General features: G+C 38.6%; 3 long non-coding RNA genes across 3 annotated transcripts; 1 reads left to right on the forward strand and 2 right to left on the reverse strand.

Annotated features, from left to right (window-relative positions):
- Window positions 1-3051: 3051 nt before the first annotated feature.
- LOC141363918 (uncharacterized) lies at window positions 3052-10697 on the reverse strand. Its single transcript, XR_012369576.1, has 4 exons — window positions 10421-10697; window positions 3355-3451; window positions 3239-3257; window positions 3052-3163 (listed from the first exon to the last, which is right to left on the reverse strand). It is a non-coding gene; the product is annotated as an uncharacterized lncRNA (long non-coding RNA).
- On the forward strand, window positions 6520-7868 carry LOC141361248 (uncharacterized). Its single transcript, XR_012367476.1, has 3 exons — window positions 6520-6574; window positions 6644-6704; window positions 7408-7868. It is a non-coding gene; the product is annotated as an uncharacterized lncRNA (long non-coding RNA).
- An 8959-nt stretch (window positions 10698-19656) lies between the features above and the next one.
- On the reverse strand, window positions 19657-20273 carry LOC141363924 (uncharacterized). The gene is made up of 3 exons (XR_012369590.1): window positions 20172-20273; window positions 20059-20077; window positions 19657-19983 (listed from the first exon to the last, which is right to left on the reverse strand). It is a non-coding gene; the product is annotated as an uncharacterized lncRNA (long non-coding RNA).
- Between the last annotated feature and the right edge of the window lie 6518 nt (window positions 20274-26791).

A 26791-nucleotide genomic window follows, 5' to 3' on the forward strand; every position in this document is an offset into this window, starting at 1 on the left:
CAATGACAAGTTTTTCTGGCAATTCTCATTTTCTCTACTTTACCCAACTTATAAAACCCGAAAACAACCCCTTAAGGCAAACAGTAAGAACTTTGTGTATGTTTCATCATCGCTCTGAATCTGATCTCTATCAAAAGTCCTTCATAAAAATGCAATTATCTCAGCTTTTTGCTCAAAATTTGGTATTTTTGAAGAATCCCACTCATATTTGACAGGTGATATAAAGAGAACAAATGAAGGTAGGATTAAAGTTTTTTTTTTTTTTTTTTTGAAGCAGAGGGTCTGCTCTTTCTTTTGATATATTGTATGTTCATATATTTAAAACAAAAAATTTTCTGGAAAGTATTAAAATTTTGTGTAAATAATAAAAAATGCTAGTGCTGGCTGACAATTAAAAAAAAGCATTGCCACTGACATTTACTGTTCAATAACATCTATTTGTTGCTGCCAGATCCGAGTGTGATAACAGATTGAGGGCAGAAATATTTTTAATGTGGTCCCTTTAAGCATGTTAAGATATGAACCTCAAAGATTAATCACTAAAATACTAACTTTAAAGCTGCACTGTTGCGTGAGTAGACAGTAAGTTCCCTTTCGAGGTAACTTAACGCTGCGTCATGAAATGACACTTTGGTGAAGAACGCCACAGCGTTCGTGCAAATGAAAACTTGTCTGTCTTATAGGCGGTGAGTGATGACATCACGACTGCAACGGAACCGGAAGGTATAAAATGGAGGGGCCAACAGCGCATTACAGCTTTCTTTCATTCAGCGAGCGCTATGTAAAAATTGTCTGTCAAAATTGTGTGTCAAAACTGTGTCTTAGTCAGAAGTAATTTAGGAGATAGTTTAAATAGCTAATGAGCAGTTCAGGAAGTGTGTGTTCCCCTGTCCTTGTATCATATCGAGATGACGTTCCTGGCCATATAACACGTCTGGAGTTATGGTCTAAAGCCTAAATCAGGTTCTTATGTCCTGATCTGTGCAAGACACTCTTTATAACTGGACAGACACAAATCCTTAAGGCATAGTGGGCATTCGTTCCCCAAGGCAGGTGCGGAGCTATGGGCGGGCCTGGGCCCGCCCAGATTGATAGCTGGCCCGCCCAATCAGAAATGTAAAAAAATACTACTGTGTATAGTTAGACATGTATACTACTTTATGTGGTGTATTTTATCTATTGCATGTTATGTTAAAAACAGTAAAATTATAAGTAAGCCTGATAACTATTTAAAAACTATTAAAGCAGTTGAATGTTGCGTTATAATGAAATATTCCCGAGCAGCTTTCAGCCATGATCACTTTGAGAACTTTTTTTGCAAGCAAGTGGGAAACGTATTTTGAATAACAACACGTTATAAATATGTGCTGCACGCTTTCCTCTCAGTAACATAAACACACAACAAATATGACAGCGGGGTAAAAAATAGAAAGAAAACATCTGATCACAGTGATGTTGTTTGATATAGCGATATAGCAGCACTATAAGTCACGCCACGGAGACTGGGTAGCTTATTGCTACACTTTATACAATATAGCCTATTGCTTTTAAGCAACAAATAGCCTATCATAACAACCTATAAGCCTACTGTGTAATTGAGACATTAATTTAAGAAATGCATTAAAAGCAGAAAGACGTAGGCTGCGGAAATATAGTGGGTTCACTTTAATCCACACCACAGACGTTCTTGGTTTGCTTCTTATTTATTAAATCGAGGCAATTGTTTGATCAAACATTGATTAATATTAAGATACAGTTTATACAAAACGAAATTCACTTTAAAGAAAGACTTTCTACTACACAAACCTCGCAAAATCGCTTGCCCAACGTCCATTACGGGCTATGGCGAATTCCTGTCAGGCTACAAAAATGTATCTGCGCCTTGGCCGTCGGGCGGAGGAAAAAATATTGTAATGTGTTTGCATTCTCTCAGATTTAATTAGGTAATTATGTTGTATGTAATTCGGCGTCATATTGTTAGCCATTAGTATCCTCACTAACAAGTGAAACTGTCAGGAAACGAAGTGAAAGCATTAAATCCATTATTCCTTTCGTTCACGTCTGATATGCGCGCTCCTCGGCTCCGCTCTTCACGAGTAGGCTTGCTCTTGTGCTCATCAAAAAGTATATTAAATGTTTCTTTATTTGTCATTTCGTTTAACCTCAGAGTCTAACATTATTCTAGCAATTCCCTTTTTCTTTTTTTATTTAGTAAGTTAACTTAAATATGTGAGAACGAAAATATATTTTTAGTGATTTGCATGAAGAGAATATGATGTTAGAAGCTTCATTTTAAGCATTTAGTAGCCGTATTTATTTAAAAACTTTAATAGGCTATTTAAAAAAGTATAAGGTTTTTTTTGGGTTCATTTATATTTCCTGTCACTGTGTGCAGGTTCTTTTTTGTAGGCTATGACCAAAAAGGCTTAATAAATGTCACATTGCATTACAATTTAAAGTATCAATAATGTCAAAAATGTGACGTGCAGTTTGGGTGTGTATGTATGCTGTTTAAATTAGTGTTCTGAAGTTTTGACGAATTTTATAGACTTGTTATAGTTTCTTATTCAAAAGTGTCACCCATAGATTCAGGCCCACCCGGACTTAATCCATGCCCACCCATATGTCACGTTCTGCATCCGCCACTGCCCCAAGGTGTCATTTCATGATGCAGCATTGAGCTACCTCGAAAGGGGACGTCTTGATTACCACTGTAAACTCGGTTCCCTGAGATAGGGAATGAGATGCTGCGTCTCATTGCCATAACTCCTTGTGCCTGAAGCGCTTGCTTCATTTTCCAGAAGCTATAATGCGATGACGGCGCCCCCGTTCCACACCCTCCAGCCCAGTCGCACTCATGATGTCATCACTCTACACCCACAAGGCATGTTAGTTTTAATGACTATTCAGATGCGTGAACGCTGTGGCGGTCTTCCCCAAAGTGTCATTCCATGACGCAGCGTCTCATTCCCTATCTCAGATGTTACAGTTGTAACAGAGACATTTTATTTATGTATAATTTATATAGGGACAAATCTGATGAAATGATCAAATGTTTATTTGTTGCTTAATGTTTGTCATCTTTCTTAATATTCAAAGTCTCATATTCAGACACTGGAGCAGAGAGCTGAAGAGAAGCATATGTGCCTGCATCATTGTGAACCTGAAAACAAAAACAATCTCAAACATCATCATCACTTTCATTATCATCTACTATAGTAAAACATCACAAACTCACCTTCAGCTTGTTGCTCAATCTGAAAGAAGATAAATCAAGTTATTAAAACCCAGCAGAACACAGTATCACTAACTACTGTAAATCTATATGAATGGATTGTTATGACAATAACTTACTGTCTAATTTTGTAAACTCCAAATCCAACAGTCAGAGCATACAGGATAAGAATCAGTGTTAAGATGATCAGGAGAGGAATTAAAGTCTGTTGACAATCTAAAATCACACAACATGCACATGGAAGAGAAACATAAAAATATGTCAAATACATTAGAAAAAAATCTCTACACTGCAGTGCCAAAGTACTATATGACATTGTTTTTATTGTATAGTGGTCTTGTTAGCGGAAGAGCATGATAAGGGAATTGGTTCAGGGAATGCACAGTAATAAAATGCACTGTTAGCTGATTTTGATAAAAATGTCTGCTAAATGCATGAAAGTAAAAGTTAGTACAATTAATGTTCTCTTGATTTGTCTTTAGGGACTAATTTATCTGGACTATTTATTTCACAGCACTTACAACAATACCAAAGTACAGTACTTTGACAACATGTCGTTTTCACCATTTGATGAAGCTGTTAAATATAGCGTGGAAAAATGGGAGTTATGTCTTCACCTTTACTGTCAATAGGAATCCATCTGATAGGACTCACGAATCATCTTCATTTGTGACATAATGAAATAAAGTTTACGCAACAGTGCTGCTCTCCTGATCAGTGATGCCGGTAACGCGTTACTTAGTAACGCGTTACTCTAATTTTACCACTTTTTTTAGTAACGAGTAATCTAACGCGTTAATATTTCCAAACCAGTAATCAGATTTAAGTTACTTATCCAAGTCACTGTGCGTTACTATTTTTGAAATTTTCCTTAGTAAAATATATATTTTCTTGTATATTTCTTCTTGCATCTCGGGAAGTGAAGTCAGGTGTGCGACAAGTCACGTTTCAGCACGAGGACAATTCAGGTCACGTGTAAGCGACACAAACGTAAACAACGTACAATGGAGAGAGAAGAGAGATGCAGCTACAAAAACACTACGTCAAATTTAAAAAAAAAAAAAAATTTGGAGTCGCGGCACGGCGCAGACAGTCAAACTTAAGAGCAAGTCCCACCCGGTGATGCGAAGCATGCAGTGAGCAGGAGTTCATCAAACAACAAAAGCTGGACTTCAGTGCAAAACCAGTAAGTGTGGGAGAGTTGAAGAACGAAAGTAACAAAGCGATTTTTTCCGAGCCCTGATAACATCTGCATCTCTATGACAGCATATTAGCACATAACCTCTGAAAGAGTTGACAAATATCGCGTTATTTACTCACCGATTTCCACGTGTAGATCCAGAACTGTGTTTTCAACCATGATAAGTACATTCCAAAAGCGGTCTTTTTTTCTTACAACGCGTTGTTTTTCTCGTTTCATGTGTTACAATACTGATAAATCTACAAGGTATTTACTATATAACATCCTGAAGACTTCTCAGTTTTTCAAAATAAAAGTAAGTCGAGTTTATAGAGTAAGTAGATCCTGTCTGGTCAAAAGTAACACTTGTTAGTTTTGTCCCGCTGCTAATACTGTGTATAATATGGTAAAAATTGATATTATTCTAATTTGATTTAATTTTATTTTCATAGTGTTCAAACTATTGAATTTTTTTTTGTCTCAGCAATTTAAGTTTGTACTGTTGGTTGCTTTTGAAACATTTGATAAAACTCAAATTTAATTATTTTTTACAAAGATAAATGACAAAATAAGTTTGCAGTTACATATTAAAGAGGTCATAGTAATATATATTTAATAAAAACCACTGTAACACTAAATCTATCATGTTTTGTTGTGTTACTTTTGACCCACCTGTGTGTTACTTTCGTCCCTGCTGTCAAGGTCAAAAGTAACAATTCACTACTCTTGTTCAAAGTGAAATTATACAGAAGTCGTTTTACATTTGTTCAAAATTCCAGCTGGTTTTGATATACCACACTTGTGAGTTATTGACCACAACAAAAATATATCTCTGTCTAAAACATTAACTTTTAAAATTAAGTTTTTCTGAAAATGGCCCCTGCTCACCCCTATTTATGTTAAGTGAAGTCAAGAAAGACTCATATATATATATATTTTAGTTTTTTAAAACACAACAGTTCAACTTAAAATGTCAGGAGATACATTGTTGACGTTACTGTTAAAAATGCACTTCCAATAAAGTGAGTGTTGGCAAAACCGGTTGTCATTTTTAATGTTGAGGCAGTGGGGGTGTTGGCAGCTACTGGAATGTAACTAACAAAGTAACTTGTAATCTAACTTAGTTACTTTTAAAATCAAGTAATCTGTAAAGTAACTTAGTTACTTTTTAAAGGAGTAATCAGTAATCAGTAATCAGATTACTTTTTCAAAGTAACTGTGGCATCACTGCTCCTGATACAGTAGTTCAATGTCATACACCGATCGGCCTGCACAGTCCCACATGAAGTCAAACACACCTACAGTCATATGCAAACGTTTGGGCACCCCTGACAATTTCCATGATTTTCATTTAAAAATATTTGGGTGTTTGGATCAGCAATTTCATTTTGATCATATAACTGAAGGACACAGTAATATTTCAGTAGTGAAATGATGTGCTTAACTTTGGGCACCCCAACAGAAAAAATCACATCAGTATTTAGTAGAGTCTTCTTTAACAGAAATAACAGCCTCTAGACGCTTCCTATAGCCTGTAATGAGTGTCTGGATTCTGTACAAATGTATTTTGAATTACTCTTTACAAAACATCTCCAGTTCAATTGGGTTTGATGGTTGCCGAGCATAAACATCCCGCTTCAAATCTTCCCACAGATGGTCAATGATATTCAGGTCTGGGGACTGGGATGGCCATTCCAATACATATCAGAATGTATTTGTTCCTCTGCATAAATGCCTGAGTAGGTTTTGGGCAGTATTTTGGGTCTTTGTCTTGTTGTAATATCCAGCGTAACTTCAACTTTGTGACTAATTTCTCAACATTATTCTCACGAATCTGTTGATATTGAGTGGAATCCATGCAACCCTCAACTTTTACCAGATTCCCAGTACTGGCACTTGCCACACAGCCCCACAGCATGATGGGGGAACCTCTACCAAGTTTTACTGCTGTGTTCTTTTGCTGCCATGCATAATGCATAAAGGCCCTTGTTATGACCAGTGTTTGGCAATAACGCGTTACTAGTACTTTGACAGTAACTAATACTCTAACACATTACTTTTTAAATAAATTAACTCAGTTACCGTTACCATAGTTCGCTGGTGTGGGATGCTTCTCGTTCTCCCTGGCATTTCCGGATCCTGGTGCTGTTTCTCTCCCGGTATGTTTGGCTTTTGCCAGAGGGGTGAGGACCCGTATGCTGTGAGACTAATGTGTGTACTATTTATAGTCTAATTTAGAGGGCGGCTGGTGGCGTTGTTGTGAACGATCGTGGCGGAGTTCGCTGGCAGGTACGTTAGTTTCTTTTTCTGATTACATGAGCAGTGAGATTCATGGTGTGTTATTTTTAGTTATCGCTGCGAAGATCGCCGGACAAATTCAGATTGTTAAATTGAGCTTCTGCTGTGAGTAGTCAATACAGCTGTGCGTCTAGCGTTTAAAACAAATCGTAAGTATGCCTCTTATCCCTTGCACTGGGGTGGTTTTGAAGTTTTTAAATGGTAAACTAATGTCCGTTTTCTTTGATCAGGGGTAAATGGAGAACATGATTGAAATAAACCCTTATTCCCAATGAACGCTTTTATGACATCGTTGCTGTTTTGCTCTTGTGCATGAATGCTCTGTGAGTGGGCGTATGTTATGGGTCTCCGCAGCATTTGCCGTTCGACCACCCCCGAGGGTGGTGTCAAGTTACCTCAGCTGGACTTTCTTAGTGGCGTGGCCCTCTTTTTGTGTAATGTTGTGTATTTCATTTATATTAGTTTGTCTGTGATTTGTATACTTGGTGTGTGGTATGGTTTGATTTACTTTCTAATTTTCTTTATCATGATTTGTGTATTGTGAGTTGTCCCGTGTTGTTTCAGTGTTTTATAGGCATTGACCCACTGATTGTTGCCTGGGGTGAAAGTGCCAATTGTCCCCACATTTGTATGTGTGATTGGATTATTTATAGTGTGTAAAATTGATATTTTGTTTTTTCTTTTTTTCTCTAAGGGCCTACACGGACTCGTGTGGAACAGGGGGGCTTGCTGCTTCCAGGGAGTGGCATAGTTCACGGTGTGCTGTGTAGTGACATATGTTCCTGGGGTGTGCAGGGAAATTGCTGTGGTGTGAATTGGGGTGCATCTAGACAACCACCATAGTTGCAGTGGGCCTGCCTTGTTCCCACTAATCCTGGCCCTGGAGTGTCCTTAATTGTTGGGGGTTTGTGGGAAAGAATGACAACATTTTATATATTTTATAATAAAGTGTAATTTTGTACTGATACGCACGTCTCCATTTTCCTTTGCCTTCAATTGGTAGACTATACTTGTGTGCCTGGGTTGGTTTTTCCCTGGTATTTTATCCAGGGTGGCGTAGTCAAATTATTCTATACATTTTTCCTTACTTGGTATCGCCACATGTGCAGAATAGGCTTCTTTCGCATCAAAGTGCAAAGTACGCTGAATATTGGTTTTCGGGTCATTCGAGAGTTGTTCCCTTTCAGTCGGTCACTACGGCATCAAGTCGTGACCGACGAATTGGGAACCGCTTCGCAGAGACAAATCCACTTCGAGAAACTATTAAAAAGGGCCAATGAAATTGGCATGCAGATATTTGCATCTGCCGCGCCTACCAGCCGCGCGGGTATTTAACGAGAGGCAGGTGCAATGATCAAATTAGCTTTTTTCGCTATGAAAGCCTGCAGCAATCTGCTCCTGAGAAGCTACTCTTCTGCTCTGGGACCTCTGTGTGTTGATGTTGGTTGGACAAACAGCACCACAGCGGAGACTCACAGCTAATCCAGTTCCACCTCTTTATTTTACTCCTTTTGAGTTTGAGTGTGCCGTTGCCTCTCCCCTGCGTGCTTCATCAGCTCAGGGCATTACATCGAAGAGCAATTTCTCTAAAAGAGCAGAAGCTTGAACTTGTGCTTTGTAAAGGTAGCCGTTCTCTTGTGTCACAGGTCAGGTGGTGTCCTTTTAAGGATGACATTTTGTGGTAGTTCATGTCTCAAATGTGGGAACATGACTATGGTGGATCTGCGTAGTCAGGTGGCGTATCACTGGGATCGCCGCCCCCCTCCAACGCTTTCCGGCGCTAAGAAGGCTGTAGTGAAGCTGGCGAGGGACAACTCGCGTATAACGGTGCTGAACAAGTCCGCGGCCAGCGGCAGTCAAGTTCAGCACCCTGATCCACAGCCGGAGGTGCCGATGGAGACTGGGGGTGCGTGTTCTACGTTGCCCTCGGAAACCACAAGGGATTTGATGTCGTCCGTATCAGAGGGGGGTTGTTGTTTTCGGATGGTGATTTAAATCTGCTTTCTCCTTTTGGTAGGGTGGCGGACCCCGTGCTCGACCCAGAAATGACACCCATGCTCACTCAGGCCATACTGGGCAACCAGGAATTGTTTTCCAGAACTTGCGCTCCTCGCGACAGCCCCTCCCTGGAAGATTCCCCTGAGGAAGGACCTTCTTTTTTCAAGGAGGGGGCACATTATGGGGACGGGAAGGTTTGAATTGATTTACTTCAAGCGGTATCTAACAACAGTTTCATGCAGTTCTGCAAGTCACGTTATAGACCTACTGGCTATTTAGCGCCACCCATTCGTACAAACTCCTCAGGGTTGGCTCCGCAGTGTCGCCTAGTTCCGCCCAGGCATCACTTCTCAGTCTGCCTAGTTCACTACCGTGGGTTTAGGAACAAGTAGTGACCGGTCTTCTGCTGTAAGCCCAGGTTCCGCCTCTTGTAGATAGAAGATAGAAGGTTTTACGCAGGAAACGAGGGTAACCGAGAAGTTTTGATGCCTCCATATTGCCACTCTTCAGAGCAATTGGCCACCTTAAATAACTTTTCTCGTGATTGGATGCATCTGTCTATGAAGTTCAAGGCTTAATGACCTTATCAAACCAATTGTGTTTCAATTAATCAGGACATACAATGGGCATCAGAACCACGTTTTAAGACAAAGGACATTGGCTAATATTATGTATGTTAACATTTAAAGTAAATTAAAACATTTCAACAAATAAAATAAAATAAAATCATCATAAAATCAAGTAAAACAAAAAAGTTTTGACTTTATCAAAAGTAGCCCTCCAGATTGTTTTATCCGTTGTGGTAGCCCTTGCTCCAAAGGTTGTTAAAAGGTTGGAGACCCCTGCTCAAAAATGCTTGATTCTGATTAGTCAGTCGCAACATTTCATGGTAGGTTATTGCGCGAACAACTGCCTTAAACTAATAACACACGCTAACCCGGATGCTACAAATCATTTTGACAGGAACAGTTTAATATTATACAACAGTAAAATATAAATATGTCTTTTATATATGACATTATATTTACAAATAATTAACCCAAATTTGAACATCTTGTCTTTGTAGTTTTTCCTCGCATTCTGTAGGGCAGTGGTTCTCAAACTGGGGGCCGCGAGATGGTGCCAGGGGGGCACCAGTTTTATGACATTTTATAAAATACATTCATTTATCATGAATTCTGTCTAATTAAACCTAAAAAAATAATGCTACTAACCAACAGCATTACTTTGTATAATTTAATATGTTTTGTTTAATTAAAATGTTACATTTTAGAACAGTTTTGTCATAAATTTTCTTTGGGGGGGCCGCGAAGGAATGTGCCGTACACAAGGGGGGCCGCATGCTGAAAATGTTTGAGAACCACTGTTGTAGGGAACCCACCCAATTATTATTTTATTTCTTGTGATACCTGCTTTAATGTAAGAATCATGCATATTATGCCTTTAAAGAGCATGCCTTTAACACACACTAGTACTGTGGTATTCTACTTTTTGAAACCAGAAGACGTATAATGTTTAATCTGTTATGGTTTTCAAATATTGGGTTTGTTCAATGTTAACAGGACTATAAGATAGGAAAGTTAACAATATTTTCAAAATATTTTACATTTTGGGTTGAAAAATTAAACAAATATTCTGTACACCGTATGCATCTCTGATATTTGTGGGCAAACAAAAACACCGTTTTGTGTGAGTTTAAGATTCCTTACGTGTCATCTCCTGAGGACTGGAAACCAGTTGAATCTGTTGACTGGCATTGCCAAGAGTGTTGATGGTGACACACTGCAAAGTGTCTTTAGAAGAGAGATTCCCATGAGCCTCACACAAACACACAGTTACATCAGTTCTGTTACAGCTGGAGAGAGAGATTCTGGATGCATCTAAAAGTGAGGAAGAAATATCAATAATATGCTGCTTTGTGTTTTATAAGGCAGGGCTGGGTTTGAATTTGTCCATCGAGTTCTAATTGGATCGTTTGTATTTGGGTCGTGTTGCTAATTGCTAATCGCAGCGACCCCGCCCACCTCCCATACCATATGACCGGAAGTAAAGAGAGATCGTTTTGAGGAGGGGAGGAGATTTGCTTTTTTATTATGAGGGCACATACATCTTTAAAAAATAATGAAGCTCACAGATAAATCTTTAGTAAAAAAAAAGTCATCTGTTTTTTTTTCATGGCGACTTTAATACTTACACTGAATGTCCAGCAACACTGATATGTTTTGGGTGCCATGCTGGTTTTTGGCTTGACAGTAGTAGCGTCCTGTGTGTGTACGATCAGTCACATTGAAGGTGAGATTATCTCCTGTGTGCAGCTCCTCCAGCTGTCCTCCATTCTCTCTGTACCAGGTGTAGTTGAACACTGCTGGATTTCCATCACTGCTGCAGATCAAAGTCACTGAACTGCCTTCCAGTACAGAGTTAGATGGAAACACAGACACTGATGTGTTTTTAGGAGCATCTGAAGGAAAAACAAATTCGGAGCATCACTATGTCATTAACAATCATACTCTATTTAAAAAGCAGTCACATGTAAACAGTTGTTCAAAACCTGTTCACAGTTTTTGTCTATAGAAGATTTGCCTGCGATTACAGGTTTTTCTTGGCGATTTCTCAAAACTTATCGGAGAGTCAAAGGGCTATAATCATGTAGTCTGAGCTTGACATAAGGGTTACAAGGTTAATTTACAAGTTGAAGTATCAAAATGCTAATGCATTGCTCTTTACAATGTCAGACACAATTGCAACTAATGATTAGCTTTGGTTTGACTACGTTATCAGATCGTAATATCAGTGGCGGCTCGTGACTGCACTTCCGAGGATGCGCTTATTCATAATAAGTGTTAGGATTGTCATGTGTGTGGTTCCCTTTTCCAAAATATGTGTCATGCATGTGGAGAGATCCTGTCTGCACCACGTGTTTTGTCAAAATAAGTGCCTGCTGGAGACACGTCAAAACAGTTTGTGATAAAAGAGACGCTCGCGTTCCCTAAATACACGCAAGACACTCTCTTAACAGTAAACTCTGATTACGCATGAGATTGTGCGAATATCTGGCACATGCGAGCGTCTCCTTTCAAGTTCAAGTTCAAGGCAGCAGGCACTTATTTTGGCATGACACGTGATGCACACACGGTCTCTCAAAGCGCAGAACACATATTTTGAAATGACGAACCACACACATGACAAGCTACATACATGTTGTGACGAACTTCGCATCGTGAGCTTCAAAAAAGGAAGTCACCAGCCGCCACTGCGTAATATACATCAAGAGCTTAGATGCAAAAACCTCTAAAGCCTGGGATACACTGCATGATTTTTGTCTTTTCCAGATAACCGGTCTTATGTCAGGCGTGAGTGCGTCTGACCTGTTTTCTTGTAAATTAATATTTATTTTAAATTAGACTCCTTATAGATTCTGCCAATAAACTTGTATTTCTGAATTGCCTGAGGCCAGGATTAAGTGGGTTTGAAGTGAAAGTATTTGATGAACGTATATTACGTGCCTAAATAATAAAATTATCTCAATTTAGACGGATGTGACATTTAACAGGATTTGAATTTGAGCTCCTCATATAGAGTCAAAAGAGTCAATAGAAGCTTTATTGTCATTTCAACCAGAGTGCAGTACATAGTGAAATGAGACTACATTTCTACAGGACAATGGTGCTACACACAGACACTGAACTAAAACAACACAGAGCTAAGGACTAAAAAAGTACATCTTTAGGGTTCAGTCACACCAAAAGCGCTTTAAACGCTTGCAAACGAGCAGTGCGACGCGGCTTTTCATATTGCTAAGCAACCACCGAGTCAGCTGTCTTGTCAATCAAATATTGAAGCGTGAGCGCTCTTTTGCTGTTAACTGTCATATTAGCAGAAACTTTAAAAAGAGGGCGCTTGCTCTGACCTTGTTTGAGGGTGAGAGGTGCACAAACACGCAGGAGAGAGTGAGCGAGTGGAGTCCGGTTCTTCAAAGCAACTGTAAACTTCCCTCACCACAACGTAAGGCCCGCCTCTCCCCTCATTCGATTGGCTCCTTCAAAAACGCGTGCGCGGCAGGCGCAAAAAACCGCAAGGCGCTCGGCGCGCATAAACAGCGCGCAAACGCGCCCTACCCATAGAATATCATTCAAAAAAGGCCCCTGCAACTGCCATAAACGCTTTTGGTGTGATTGGCCCCTTAGCCTCCACATAAAGTGCGCGAATGCAACCTAGTGCAAAAAGACAGTGCCAGATAAGACAATATACAATACACTACAAAATGCATAAAAATAACGCCGTCCAGTAAAATATGGCTCTGATTACAGAAGGGAATGCTTGTAAACATCCCTACACATATTTTTGAAGGTAGTAGCATAGTAAACAACTGTACTACTGTATAAACATCATGTCACAGTGTACAGATGACAGTTAATACTCACACTGAATGTTCAGCAACACTGATTTGTTTTGGGTACCATGTTGGTTTCTGGATTGACAGTAGTAGTGTCTTGTGTGTGTACGATCAGTCACATTGAAAGTGAGATTATATCCAGTCTGCAGCTCCTCCAGCTGTCCTCCATTCTCTCTGTACCAGGTGTAGTTGAACACTGCTGAATTTCCATCACTGCTGCAGATCAAAGTCACTGAACTGCCCTCCAGTACAGAGTTAGATGGAAACACAAACACTGATGTGCTTTTAGGAGCATCTGAAGGAAAAACAAATTCAGGGCATCACTATGTACAGTAATCTACAATGGTGTGTTTAACAAGTTTATACTGTTTTACTCTTACACTGAACACGTAATGTGATGTAGTTCTGTGCTGTTGTGATCCTCTGCTGTAGCTGGTAGGTTATAGTGCAGATGAAAGTGACTCCATGTTGAAGGTGAGTAGCAGTGAAGTTCAGATCAGAGATGATCTCAGTTTGTTTCTGTTGATCCAGCTGTAGTCTGCTGTTCTCATTGAGGCGGAGTCTGTCAGTGGAGCTCCATGTGAGAGTTGGTGGAGAAGAGGAGCAGAGAGTCTTAGCAGAGCAGCACAGACACATAGAGCTCCTCTCTAACACCTCCTCATGAACCTTAACCTCCATCTGATCCTTAAACATCTGCACTGTGGGTTTGGGGGGAGAGTCTGAAATGCACACAAATATATTTGCAGAAGGTCACAATGAAATTTTATTGTTCTCTTGGATTTTCATTTATTACTCAAGCTAATCTTTCTTTATTTATTATTTCATATGCAAAACTGATTTTATTTCACAGTACTTTTTATAGTTTACAGTTTGGCAACAACATTAACTTTCAGTCATGTCACTCACCGATCACACCTATTGAAACAGAGTTTTGTGTAAAGGTATTTTTCAGTCCACCATTACCCTCAATCCTGAAGTAAAATTTACCTCCATCTTTTGAAGTAACGTCATAAAAGATGGTAGTACAGTTCTTGTCTTTTAATTTTCCAATTATTACCCCTTTTAAAGGTAGATAGGAGTTGCTGGAGTTAAACACAATATTGTTGATGTTTTTATGGTCATCTTTATACCACACTCCTGCAGCACTGTCAGTGAGATCATTGTCATATATGTTATTAATATCAAATCTGCAGTTTATGGTCACACAGGATCCACTCAGAGCTTCAATCTTCTCTGGCAGACTGATGTTCCAATCTCCACACCAAACACCTACAATACAAACATGATGAGAAGAACAAACTAACATACTGTATAGTGTAAAGCATTTAAACACACCAACATAATTTAACATAACAAAACCATAGCATAACATAACCATAAGCTGGATCTATTTTTATTATTTAAGCATTTCTTTATAAATGTTACAAACATAATAGAGTATATATTTTGTAAAAAATTACAGAACATTCAATTGCAGTGAAATCTACCTCACATAAAATACGTTTGTGCATTTTAATTTAATAAATATTGTTGTAATATTGTTTATTCTAAATGATATCCAAGTTTCATAAGTTACAATATTTTTATATGTAATATTTAATATGTTTTTTTTTACACCAAATATAGGCTACATTTAGCACTTGAATTTACAGCTCTCGGTCGTCTCACTGATGTCATTGCCACAGCACAATAAACATGTCACACTTTTTTGTTAGTGAAAAACATTTATGCTAAAAAATTTAAGAACAACAAACCTTGTAACAAAAAAATGAAAAAAATGAGTTTATCCATCTCTTCATTAATATAAGATCAGTATTTTGGAGAAACACACACCTGTAAATATGCAATAAATGAACAAATGAAAATCATATATTTAATGCCACAATGTAAATCATCACTGTGAAATACTGAACAATTTCAAATGTCATAACCACACTGAAAGCATCCAGCAGGTCAACAAGTTAAACAGTGCAAAACCGTTTTAAACTATCTTACCAGAAATTTGCAAATTGGTGTAGGCTAACCAGTGTAATATTTGTGCTGAAAGCAGATTTGTTAAAATGTCTCATTCATGGATCCTGTAGATTCTGTACTGAAGCAACTGCTGATGATTTCAAACCATGTGAAACTGTGCTGTGTGATGTCACTGCTACTGATATGAGATCAGTACTAATCCTGTACTTCCTATATAATCTTAAACACACATTCTGTTTAAAAGTAAATGTTAAGGTCAGTGCTCAAATTGAATCAAGTCTTATGGGGGGTCCCCACCATGACATCGCAGCAAACCCAAAATGGCAACACATTACTACCTTTGAACGCAAATCTATGATTTATGTAACATTGATACAAGGAAAAGCAATCCAAAATTTACAGACCTAAACTAGATCAGAATTCATAACAAAAAAAAAATGTAATGTCAGCATTATCTTTACTATAAAAATATCTGAGGGGACCCACCAAGTATAATTTTGACTTCTTATAGGGGGTCCCTAATGCCTTATGGGGGGTCCCGGATCCCCCCAGAACCCCCCCCCCCCCTCAATTCAAGCACTGGTTAAGGTAAGTAATTAAGGTAAGTAAGGTAAATAATTGTCAAATACATAAATGCATTCACTTCAACAAACATATACTTCAGTCCCTTATTAAAAAATAATATACACAACAGTGATTTTTATTTTATTTGGGGGATTTTTTCCCCACTTTAAATATTTGCTTTAAATCAAAGTTGATGTTGTGGTTCTGTGTAACTGAATTACTTTTTTGTAAACATAATATAAAACAGCAAAGACTGGACACAGGATCTGTTTTATGTATTTTCCCATAATTGTTCATTTCCTATTTTTTTCTTTACAACTTTTTATCAACATTTCACAATCAAAAATTGTATTTTCATTGTTTTCAACTCCACTTCCTCTTTACTCAGTGGCCTCCTCTTACTGACACTCCTCTAGCAACATATAATAACATACTGTAGACAAAAATCAACACCTATCACACCACAGGCCAGTTGCTTTTCCTCTGGGGCCCTACTCTTCCTCTTCATCCTTATCCACCACCTCTTCATCATACTGTACTCTTTCTCCTCTGGCTTTCAGATTGTATCCATCCATTGTTGGTATAAAAACACAACACACCAGAAAAAAGTATAAACAATCTTTAGTAATCTTTATTCTATGAAACTGTGTTGTAGTTGTATTCAGATTTGTGGTCTGTAGCATTTTTAAACACCACTGTATTGAAGTGTGAAATGTGGTTTTGTATGTAAGAAGCTTTTGTTTTGCAATTATTATTTATTATTATTTATTACTCCTAATAATAACTATTATTATTAGGAGGAGGAGGAGGAGGAGGAGGATGAAAACAACAGAAAGCAATTAATTTGGTAAAGCAAGTGATGCTACTTCCTCTTTCTGTTTTGCAGAAACATCTTTTCCCTGGGTATACCACAATGGTTTGTGCTAAAAGAAAAATTGCAACGTCTGACAGCTTCACACTTTAAAGAGAGAAGATAAGGCAAAAATGTGTGAAGTAAGAAACAAGAAACAGTTTATATTCAAAGCTCATTAATGTGCCCTATAATTTCTTTCTATAAACTAATCCAGATAGACAAGATTACTAAAGATTTTCAAATGAATAATTAGAGAAATTTAATTTATTTGAACCACATAATAAATTGTATGTGCAAGCAGCTTATTATGACCTACAGTTAAGTTTTAAGAAAAGTGCCCTGTATAGCTGGTAGCATCATATTTTATTATTTCAATTATTTCAATGTTGTTTGCCTTATGCGTCAGATTATACTTGCTATTGCACCTGTATACTATATGGTGCTGTCAAATGATAGTCAACACTTAAGGTTTTACATAGCACCAGACATGGCTGATATATTGTATAGTATTTGTTCAGGGTATTTTAACTTTCCACACAATTTTGTACTGTTCAAGTCACAACAGCTACACAAAACTGAATAAAAATCTTAAACATGGGTGTCACAACCATATGGTAACATGATTGGTAAAATCCTATCATTTAAAGAAAGTCTCATCATACCGCTTGACACTGCATTCTGCTCATTCAAAACACATCAGTTTATAATGCTTTGCTGCCTAATGTATCTTTATTTTAATGTTTATTTTATTTAACATGGCCAGTATTATGAATCACATCAACCACACATCAGACAAAACAACTGTGAAACTTACACTGTTAACCTACAGAAAAATGTTAAACAAAATATATAAGACAAAGTGTAAGTCGATTAATTTTACATTCACTTTAATGCTCAGTAAAAGTCAAACAAAATTTGAAGAGTTTGGTTCCAAAACGAGATAACTCGAGATATTTTTTTCAAAATATGTTTATTATGTTATCATGTTTTTATCATGCTAGACTACTCTACTGCCTAAAAACACTGGTGAGATCAATGCAAAACACTAAAACCTCTTACTGGCAATCAGGAATAAGTGGAAGGTAAAGGTAAAGTCAAATTAGAAAAAATATAATAGTTTTTGTTACTGTTTAGTGTTGTAAAACTACTCTAAATAACACACATTTTAGTGCTGTATAGCACCTATGAAGAACAATTAAGTGGTGATATAGCATCAATTGTGGTTCTACATAGCACCATGTGGTTTAACACAGGTGCTACGTATATGCTATATATAGTAGCACTAAAATGGTTCAGTGATTGAAACTGATGTGTGAAATAAATGTGTGAAATGAACACGACCCCTTAACCCCAATATACATGGTGGTGGCACAGAATGTGTTGAAATTCGGAACCATGGAAACAACACCCATACAAAGTCAATGAGGCTAGAACAAATGAAGGTAGGATAGTATCTGTTCATTCATTTGATATATTCTATGTTCATATATTTAAAGGTGACATAGAATGATTGAACGGAGTATTTATCCTTGTTCTGTGATGTGACATGTAGACAAAAATGTTTTTGTTTGGGTCTGTAATGCCTGAGAAGCTTCCTAAAAACATCTCTCTGATAGCTCTATTAGGGTGGGGGATTTTAAACAAGTGGTTTTGCACCTATTTGGCTCCCCCTACTGGCTTAACTTGCAATCTCATTACTGATTGGCTGACTTTGCTGCCACTCAAAAAATGTAGCCAATTATTTTAAAGTGGATGGGCAGTTAGATGCCTGTGATGTCATAAGCATCAGTTTTTCAGATTAGGCTGTTTTCTGGCTGACATTTCTAAAAGAGGAATTTCTATGAGACTGAGATGTTTAGCATGTTTAGCACTTTTTGTATGTTTGTGAATGTGGGTAGACTATCATTATTCAACAAAGACAAGGTAAAAATGTTTTTTCATTCTCTGTCCCCTTTAAAACAAAACATTTTCTGTAAGTATTAAACTTTTGTGAAAATCATAAAAAAAATGCTGGTGCTGGCTGACAATAAAAAAAAACGCTGGTAGGGAAAGGGTTAACATAAAGAAATTGTTTGTATCCCAAATGCTAATAATTGTGTGCATAAATGCATTGCCGCTGACATTTACACATCAATAACATCTATTTGTTGCTGCATGTTAAGCATGATGTTTTTCAAAAGATATTAAATGAAATACTAACTTCAAAGCTGCACTGTTGCGTGAAAGTGAAGTAGACAGTAAGTTCTTTTTCGAGGTAACTCAACGCTGCGTGATGAAATGACACTTTGGGGAAAAATGCCACAACGTTCGTGCATATGAAAACTAGCCTGTCTTATAGGCGGTGAGTGATGACGTCACATTTGCGACGGAAACGGAAGGTATAAAATGGAGGGGCCAACAGCACATTACAGCTTTCTGACATTTAGCAAGGGCTCTATGTAAAAATTGTCTGTCAAACTTATGTGTCAAAACTGTGTCTTAGTCAGAACTGTCCTTGTTTCATAACACTCAGGAGTTATGGGTGCAGTGTTTGGGGGCGGATCACACTCAGGCAGCTTTTTAAGAGAGAGGCCTGTAGCCATTGCGAGAGCCTCACGCTAAAGTAGCATCCCTATTTATCATGGAGGGCAATATTTATGTTCCTCGCGGCTCGGGGCACGCGTTTGTTGAGGCAGTGCAATGCCATGTGTCGTCAGTATTGCAAATAGAGCTAGCTGAGGTGTCTAAAATGGCTGCAGCTTTTCTTAGCCCTCGCCTTCCTGTCAGTCTCTTCCGACAGGGAACCAAATGCAATGTTGACAGTACAGTTAATGATAGTACAGTCTCAAAAGTTTCATGAAATGGCAGTCTGACATCGAGATGTCGTTCCCATATAACACATCTGGAGTTATGGTCTAAAGACTAAATCAGGTTCTTATGTCCTGACCTGTGCATGACACAACAGGACAGACACAAATCCTTAACACATAGTGGGCATTCGTTCCCCAAGGTGTCATTTCATGATGCAGCATTGAGCTACCCCGAAAGGGGATGTCTCGGTTACGACTGTAAACTCGGTTCCCTGAGATAGGGAATGAGACGCTGCGTCTGATTGCCAGAACTCCTTGTGCCTGTAGTGTTTGCTTCATTTTCCAGAAGCTGTAATGTGATGTTGGCGCCCCCCTTTTATACCTTCCAGTTCAGTTGCACTCATGACATCATCACTCGCAACCTATAAGACATGCTAGTTTTAATGAATATTTAGATGCGTTCTTCCCCAAAGTGTCATTTCATGATGCAGTGTCTCATTCCCTATCTCAGAGAGGTTACAGTCGTAACCGAGACGTTTTATTTATCCATTATTTATATAGGGACAAATCTGATGATATTACCAAATGTTTATTTGTCGCTTAATGTTTGTCATCTTTCTTAATATTTAAAGTCTCATAATCAGACACTGGAACAGAGAGTTGAAGAGAAGCATATGTGCCTGCATCATTCTGAACCTGAAAACAAAAACAAACTCAAACATCATCATCACTTTCATTATCATCTACTATAGTAAAACATCACAAACTCACCTTCAGCTTGTTGCTCAATCTGGAAGAAAGTAAATCAAGTTATTAAAACCCAGCAGAACACAGAATCACTAACTGTAAATCTATGTGAATGGATTGTTATGTCAATTACTTACTGTCTAATTTTGTAAAGTCCAAATCCAACAGTCACAGCATACAGGATAAGAATCAGTGTTATGATGATCAGGAGTGGAATTAAAGTCTGTTGACAATCTAAAATCACACAACATGCACATGGAAAAGAAACATAAATAAATGTCAAAGTAATACAAGAGAAAAAATAAATCACTACACTGCAGTGCCAAAGTACATTTTTATTGTATAGTGGTCTTGTTAGCGGAAGAGCATGATAAGGGAATTGGTTCAGGGAATGCACAGTAATAAAATGCACTGTTAGCTGATTTAGATAAAAATGTCTGCTAAATGCATGAAAGTAAAGTTAGTAGCCTACAATTAATGTTATCTTGATTTGTCTTTAGGGACTAATTTATCTGGACTATTTATTTCACAACACTTACAACAGTACCAAAGTACTAAGTACTTTGAGGCACAACATGTCGTTTTCACCATTTGATGAAGCTGTTAAATATAGCGTGGAAAAATGGGAGTTATGTCTTCACCTTTACTGTCAATAGGAATCCATCTGATAGGACTCACGAATCATCTTCATGTGTGACATAATGAAATAAAGTTTACGCAACAGTGCTGCTCTCCTGATACAGTAGTACAATGTCATACACCGATCGGCCTGCACAGTCCCACATGAAGTCAAACACACCAGTCATATGCAAACGTTTGGGCACCCCTGGCAATTTTCATGATTTTCATTTATAAATATTTGGGTGTTTGGATCAGCAATTTCATTTTGATCATATAACTGAAGGACACAGTAATATTTCAGTAGTGAAATAAGGTGCATAAATTTGGGCACCCCAACAGAAAAAATCACATCAATATTTAGTAGAGTCTCCTTTAGCAGAAATAACAGCCTCTAGACGCTTCCTATAGCCTGTAATGATTCAGGATTCTGGATGAATGTATTTTGAATTACTCCTTTTTACAAAACATCTCCAGTTGAATTAGGTTTGATGGTTGCCGAGCAGGGACAGCCTTCTTCAAATCTTTCCACAGATGTTCAATGATATTTAGGTCTGGGGACTGGGATGGCCATTCCACTACATATCGGAATGTATTAGCATAAATGCCCAAGTAGATTTTGTGCAGTTTTTTGGGTCCTTGTCTTGTTGAAATATCCAGCCCCGGCCTAACTTCAACTTTGTGATTGACTCCTCAACATTATTCTCAAGGATCTGTTGATATTGAGTGGAATCCATGTGACCTTCAACTTTTACCAGATTCCCAGTACTGGCACTAGCCACACAGCCCCACAGCATGATGGGGGAACCTTTTACCAAGTTTTACTGCGGTGTTCTTTTGCTGCCATGTTCCGCAATAACGTGTTACTAGTACTTTGACAGTAACTAATACTCTAACACATTACTTTTTAAATAAATTAACTCCATTACCGTTACCATATGCATACCTCAAGTGACTCTATTTGTGGCGTGTGTGCAGAAAAGGCTTCTTTCGCATCAAAGTGCAAAGTACGCTGAATATTGTTTTTTAGGTCATTTGACAGTTGTTCCCTTTCAGTCGGTCACTACGACGTCACGTTGTGACCGACGAATTGGGAACCGCTTCGCAGAGACAAATCCACTTCGAGAAACTATTAAAAAGGACCAATGAAATTGGCATGCAGATATTTGCATCTGCCGCGTGGGTTTTTAACGAGAGGCAGGTGCAATGATCAAATCAGCTTTTTCGCTATGAAAGCCGGCAGCAATCTGCTACTGAGAAGCTACTCTTCTGCTATGGGACCTCTGTGTGTTGATGTTGGTTGGACAGACAGCACCACAGCGGAGACTCACAGCTAATCCAGTTCCACCTCTTTATTTTACTTATTTTGAGTTTGAGTGTGCCGTTGCCTCTCCCCTCTCCCCTTCATCAGCTCAGGGCATTACATCAAAGAGCAATTTCTCTAAAAGAGCAGCACAAGCTTGAACTTGTGCTTTGTAAAGGCAGCCGTTCTCACGTGTCACAGGTCAGGTGGTGTCCTTTCAAGGATGACATTTTGTGATAGGTCATGTCTGAAATGTGGGAACATGACTATGGTGGATCTGCGTAGTCGGGTGGCGTATCACCGGGATCGCCGCCCCCCTCTAACGCTTTCCGGTGCTAAGAAGGCTGTGGTGAAGCTGGTGAGGGACAACTTGCGTATAACGGTGCTGAACAAGTCTGCTGACGGCGGCAGCTAAGTTCAGCACCCTGATCCACAGCCGCAGGTGCCGATGGAGACTGGGGGTGCGTGTTCTACGTTGCCCTCGGAAACTGTTGGTACCACACAGGATTTGATGTCGTCTGTTGCATCGGAGGGGGGGCGTCGTTTTCGGATGATGAGTCAAATCCGCTCCCTGCTTCTGGTAGGGTGGCGGACCCCGTGCTCGACCCAGAAATGACGGCCATGCTCGCTCAGGCCATACTGGGCAACCAGGAATTGGTTTTCAGAACTCCTGCTTCAAGCGACCGCCCCTCCCTGGAAGATTCCCCTGGGGAAGGACCTTCTTTCTCAAGGAGGGGGCACATTATCCTAATCTGTGGAACCTCCATGTGTGGTCGTTGGACGGGACGCGGAGGTTCAAAGTGATTTACTGCAAGCGGTATCTAACACTATCTCTGCAGCACGGGCGCAGTCTACTAGACAGGTTTATTATGTTTAAATGGAACCTGTTCATTGTTTGGTGTGCGAGAAGACCCCCGAGAAGGCCCGATTAGAGTCGTGCTTTCATATCTCCAGCATCGCTTGAAGAAGAGGATGTCACCATCTAAGAATAAAGTAGATATCGCGGCAAAATACGCGCACCACACACCTTGATTAAATGTGAAGTTACGGGGTCCATGACCTTCAAGTCCAAAAAAAGGGCGTCCATCCTTCACAAAATAAATCCAAACGGCTCCAAGATGATAAACAAAGGTCTTCTGAGGGTAATCCGCACGGTGTTGTTGTAGAAATATCCATATTTAAAACTTTATTAACGTTAATATCTACCTTCCGGTAGCGCCGCCATCTTAGACTCCTTTGTATTCAGGAGAGAGTATTAGCGTAGGGTACGCACTTTTCTTAGTGACGTATGACAAATTCGGAGAGCGGGGGCACAGAGCAGCAGCAGAGTAGCATCTGTAGGCTGGGTAAGCACTCATCCTGAATGCGGACGCTACTAATATGGCGGCGCTACCGGAAGGTAGATATTAATGTTAATAGATGATGAGGGAAGTAAAACAAACTATATGCTCAGCCAGTCAAAACCAAGTATAGAGGTTTGCATTATTGCTAAGAAAATCAACAAATGTTTGTGTACTGTTCTGTATTGTCAGATATAAAATTACTGTTTAGTTCACTAGATCTACTTTAGGACACTACATAAACAGATGGCATCACTGATGAAAAAAACAGTATACCGGCAAGACCAGCATATGTTGTGTTTTGGAGCTGGTTTGCTGGTGGGAATTATGCTGGTCTATGCTGTTTTTTTTCACCATGTTTAAACACTATGCAGATAATATACACAAATGATCATGCACACATGCTTTTATTGTAGTAGCTGCTAAGTAATGTTATTGTAAATGTTTGTAAAAGACTCATTATCATCTGTACTGTAGAATGCAAATCTGCTAACATGGCATTTATGCCTTAAAGGAAAACTTCACCTATTTGCATTAAGATTTGTATCGTTAGAACCCCAGTCATGTTTTTAAATTAAAAGAGCGATTACAAAAAATATATACATTTTTAATGATACAAATAATATATATATTTTTTTATGTTTTATTCCAATCTTGCTGTGTTTTGGAAGATAAAAGTACTCAACACCATTAGCTTGCCTGTAAAATATTTAAATTATTATGAAAAATTCACATACATTATTATCTAAATTTGATTTAAATTGTTTTTAGATATTGATCTAGATGTTATGTGTTTAATTCGACCATTTGGTGTGTGGACAAAAACATAAAAAAAATAATTTTGGATGTGACCAACTACTCAAATTACTACTTTAGTAAATGGCACAAAAATTTGACTAAATGTAAGTGTGTTTGTGTGTTTGTTTGTGTGTGTGTGTGTGTGTGTGTGTGTGTGTGTGTGTGTGTGTGTGTGTGTGTGTGTGTGTGTGTGTGTGTGTGTGTGTGCGTTCGTGCGTGCGTGCGTGCGTGCGTGCGTGTGTGTGTGTGTGTGTGTGTGTGTGTGTGTGTGTGTGATTGAACATGTCTTTTCTATATTGCATTTGTGCCCTAGTACCAGGCTTACCTTTCTGTGTTACAATTTTCAGATTTATTGTGGATGCATTGATTTTTTTTGCATTTCCCATCAATTTCAATTGGGGTAATTCTTACCCCCAAAGGGCTTCTTTTGGTGACTTTTTACACCTCTTTAGAACGATCGAATAAAGCCCAGTTTTTTATATGAATCTCAACAGATAATCTGGAAAAGTCACAAAATCTTATTCCATTGAGAAGAAGGGAACCATGTTTTTAAACTAAAGAAAGTGGCTTGGGGTAGGATTGACCCCAAGGGTCTTATTAGAGTTAAACCCTAGTTAGTGTGTAATGTTGCTATAATAGCATAAATAATACCTGTAAAATTTCACTGCAGGCGATATAATTTCTTTAACAAAATTCGCCTTTCAAAGCATACAGCTAACGGCCGGTTTGGTCTACAGCCCTTTACTTCCTGCTTTAATGAAGTTAATAGAACAGTTTTTTGACTAAACTCCGCCCACATGAATATGTCAGTCGCCAGCTAAACTAATGGCAAGCTAAGCTGCTATCGAATCACAACACACTAAACCAACTACACAATCAGAACTCATTACATATTTCTGAAGGAGGGACTTCATAGAACAAGGAAGACATCAGCCGTTTTCAGGAAAGTGAAAACAGCGCTATAGAGATAAGTAAATTGTGTGGAAAATACTGCGTTTTTTACACGTGAAACATGAACACATGTTATTGCGCACTGTAAACACGATCAAAGCTTCAAAATCACAGAAAGAACGGAACCTTTAAAATCTATTCTAAATGTAACAGGAAGCCAGTTTAAGGACCTGAGGACTGGAGTGATGTTCTTAAATTTTTTGGTATTTTTAAGCTATCTTATGGTCTTTTTGGGGATCCCAGTAAGGAGTAAATTGCAATAATCCTCCCTGCTGGTGATGAAAGCGTGAACACGTTTCTCTAAGTCCGGTCTTGAGACAAAACATGTAATTCTGGTTATATTTCGAAGATGCTAAGCAGATTTGCTTATCGCTTTCACATGACCACTGAAATTAAGGTCAGACTCTAAAATTAAACCAAGATTTCTGACGTTATTTTGTGTCTTTAGACCCCTAGAGTCAAGGTCAGGGACGTACTGGGACTGAAATTCAGCTCGGGACTTTAAGATTGAGAGGCCTTTTACGCGAGTGCCCTTGGTGCACGAGCAGGATTTTTTGCAGTTATTTTAATTCTAGTAGTGTTTTTATGGTATGAAGAGAATCAGATTATGCTGAAGACCTTAAAGAAACTTTAGGATAACACCTGCCTCCTCAGGTTGTATAAGCAAGTCACCACTGCACTAAACACAACCAGGTCAGCAAAACCCAATCTCGAACACATAAGTCACAGTATACTGCTAACTACCAGCATGTCATATGTACAGTCAGTTGGAGTGATAGAATTGTTACAAATACTCACACATACCCACTCGGATTATCAAAAACTACAATACAGTCCCATAAAATAGAGATTGTGTGTGTACGTACTCACTTTCAACTCTCCCTGGCTCCACTTCCTCTGTGCTGGACCCTGCCTCTGCTTACTGATTGTACAGCTACATATGCATGAGAAGAACATCAGTAATAAATATGACTAAGAATAATTCCTTTTTTTTAATTCAATCTGTGCTTTAGTCAGGTTATAATCTAGTAAGTGGAACTATTGCATTTTATCCTATATCTAAATATGTAATATTGTGCTGTATTTTTCTATTTGTGTGTCCTTAATAAACCTTTGATTGATTGGTTGATTGATATGCCTACCCTGCTGAAAAACCAGCATCAAACCAGCATGGGAATTATGCTGGTCTATGCTGGTTTGATGCTGGTTTAGCTGGTGGTCACCAGCATAAAAGCACCAAAACACAACATATGCTGGTCTTGCTGGTATGCTGGTTTTTCCAGCAGGGTAATATGATTGCCTACCCAGCCCTGCACACTGCCCCATCACTGTTTTTGTACTGGTTCCATTCTCCTCCTCCTCTTGTTCTGCTTTCCTTCCTCTTCCTCATCAATATGACTGCAAGGGTCATCATCAACCTGTCTCTCCATCAGTGACCTTAACAGCTAATATACAGACATACAGGGATTCCTTAGACCATTTTAATGTTTGAACACAATGATGACGTGGAAACGTATGAACGCGCATGTTGGCAATGGAAGTATGGCAAGAATCAGCAGTGAAGCAACACAGACAGAGAAAGTTATATTTAAAAGTTGACTTTATCAAGTTTTTCAACACAGCTACCAGATCCGTGTACTATAGTGGAGTGAATAGAAGACGTTAGCAGATGGTCAAATATAAAGTATATTATTAGTGCAACCAAACGCAATTACCAGACATTTTGATGCTGGGAAACTGTTTTGAT

This window comes from Misgurnus anguillicaudatus, chromosome 1, assembly GCF_027580225.2.
Source record: "Misgurnus anguillicaudatus chromosome 1, ASM2758022v2, whole genome shotgun sequence".
Taxonomy (NCBI): Eukaryota; Metazoa; Chordata; class Actinopteri; order Cypriniformes; family Cobitidae; genus Misgurnus; species Misgurnus anguillicaudatus.